We start from the raw sequence: 2,992 nt of genomic DNA, 5'->3' as shown, positions 1-2,992 counted from the left end.
GGCCGTAAGAGGAATCTATCTCTCGTTCGTCATCAAACATGCATTGTTCCCTCTCGGAACCACGAACCTTCTAGCGAGTTGCTCCGGATTGTGAGGGGTGTGTGTCCAAACGTTCGTCAAACATGCCAATTTCTTTACCACGTCATCTTGGTGGCATGACATTACATCAACAAAGGTTTCATGTTTTTCTGATCATTTTTTTATTTTTTGGAATTAAAATGCCATGGCACTCATGCATGTGCCCATGCGTTGAGACCAATAAGTTTGAAAATTCCTTCTAATTTACTGCACATGGAATTTACTCGCACACAAGTACACAAAAATATGATTTTTCAAACTGTTATGGTTAGGCGTTGCATGTAGATGTAGTTCAAATTTGAATTACGGTCATTAAATGGTTAGGAAATCACTTAAATGTCTTTAAAAGGTCAAATGACCCTTGAAATTTTCCAAATTTTCACATGACAGTTGTATTAGTGCATGTTAAACGTAGGAAAAAATTTGAAGGCCGTAAGAGGAAGTTGTCTCCCGTTCGTCATCAAACATGTATTGTTCCCTCTCGGAACCACGAACCTTCTAGCGAGTTGCTCCGGTTTGTGAGGGGTGTGTGTCCAAACGTTCGTCAGACATGCCAATTTCTTTACCACATCATCTTGGTGGCATGACATTACATCAACCAAGGTTTCATGTTTTTCTGATCATTTTTTTATTTTTTGGAATTAAAATGCCATGGCACTCCATGCATGTGCCCATGCCTTGAGACCAATATGTTTGAAAATTCCTTCTAATTTACTTCACATGGAATTAACTCGCACACAAGTACACAAAAATATGATTTTTCAAACCGTTATGGTTAGGCGTTGCATGTAGATGTAGTTCAAATTTGAATTACGGTCATTAAATGGTTAGAAAATCACTTAAATGTCTTTGAAAGGTCAAATGACCCCTGAAATTTTCCAAATTTTCACATGACAGTTGTATTAGTGCACATTAAACGTAGGAAAAAAATTGAAGGCCGTAAGAGGAAGCTATCTCCCGTTCGTCATCAAACATGCATTGTTCCCTCTCGGAACCACGAACCTTCTAGCGAGTTGCTCCAGTTTGTAGGGGTGTGTGTCCAAACGTTCGTCAAACATGGCAATTTCTTTACCACATCATCTTGGTGGCATGACATTACATCAACCAAGGTTTCATGTTTTTCTGATCATTTTTTATTTTTTGGAATTAAAATGCCATGTCACTCCATGCATACCTATGGATGTGTCCATGTCGTGAGAGCAATATATTTGAAAATTCCTTCTAATTTACTCCACATGGAATTAACTCGCACACAAGTACATAGATATGATTTTTCAAACCGTTTTGGTTAGGCGTTGCATATAGATGTAGTTCAAATTTGAATTACGGTCATTAAATGGTTTGAAAATCAATTAAATGTCTTTAAAAGGTCAAATGACCCCTAGAATTTTCCAAAATTTCACATTACAGTTGTAGTACTGCACGTTAGACGTAGTAAAAATTTGAAGGCCGCAAGAGGAAGCTATCTCCCATTCGTCATCAAACATGCATTGTTCCCTCTCGGAACCACGAACCTTCTAGCGAGTTGCTCCGGTTTGTGAGGGGTGTGTGTCCAAACTTTCGTCAAACATGCCAATTTCTTTACCCCATCATCTTGGTGGCATGACATTACATCAACCAAGGTTTCATGTGTTTCTGATTTTTTTTGGAATTAAAATACCATGTCACTCCATGCATACGTATGCATGCATGTGTCCATGTCGTGAGACAAATATGTTTGAAAATTCCTTCTAGTTTACTGCACATGGAATTAACTCACACACAAGTACACAAATATGATTTTTCAAACCGTTTTGGTTAGGCGTTGCATGTAGATGTAGTTCAAATTGGAATTACGGTCATTAAATGGCTAGAAAATCACTTAAATGTCTTTAAAAGGTCAAATGACTCCTAGAATTTTCAAAAATTTCACATTACAGTTGTAGTAGTGCACGTTAGACGTAGAAAAAAATTGAAGGCCGTAAGAGGAAGCTATCTCCCGTTCGTCATCAAACATGCATTGTTCCCTCTCAGAACCACGAGCCTTCTAGTGAGTTGCTCCGGTTTGTGAGGGGTGTGTGTCCAAACTTTCGTCAAACATGCCAATTTTTTTACCACGTCATCTTGGTGGCATGACATGACATCAACCAAGGTTTCATGTGTTTCTGATTTTTTTGGAATTAAAATGCCATGTCACTCCATGCTTAATTGTGTCATAGCCGTTAGACCAATATGTTTGAAAATTCCTTCCAATTTACTGCACATGGAATTAAATCGCACACAAGTACACGAAATATGAGTTTTCGAACCGTTATGGTTAGCTGTTGCATGTACATGTAGTTCAAATTTCAATTACGGTCTTAAAAGGCTAGAAAATCACTTTAATGTCTTAAAAGGTCAAATGACCCCGGAAATTTTCCAAAATTTGACATGACAGTTGTATTAGTACTACAAAATTTCTCGTTCATCTAAAACACCATCCGTTGGCACTTTACTCCAAATTTGTCTTGCACAGCTAATAAAAAATATCTACAACATCACACACAATTGTTTTCTAGGTACCGTTTGCGATGAAAATATCTGGGTCTATTTAAGTCTCCCTCCTTAAGCTTCGCCGGCTCGTCTGCTCTAGTGTTGGCAACCCCCGAATCCACGAATCCCGATCCCCATTCCCGCACCCCCTTCTTGCAAAGATGACGCCGTGGAAACGCTTCGTGAAGGCCCGTACGATGGCTGCGTCCCCCCTAGGGCCGCCGCCTGCGCCGAGAGTGCAGCCGCCTACGCCGAGAGTGTCGCCGCATCCGCAATGAGCGCGTTCGCTTTCGCTGAGTGGGCAGCTGCAGTAGCCGAGACGGCTGCAGCTGCTGCTGCGACGGCGGCTGCAAATGCCAAGACGCTCAAGCTGCCGTCCGTGCCGCTGATGTCGCCCTGGCCC

This window comes from Triticum aestivum, chromosome 7D (genome assembly GCF_018294505.1).
Source record: "Triticum aestivum cultivar Chinese Spring chromosome 7D, IWGSC CS RefSeq v2.1, whole genome shotgun sequence".
Taxonomy (NCBI): Eukaryota; Viridiplantae; Streptophyta; class Magnoliopsida; order Poales; family Poaceae; genus Triticum; species Triticum aestivum.
The sequence above is the reverse complement of the archived record's forward strand: the minus strand, read 5'-3'. Positions refer to the sequence as shown.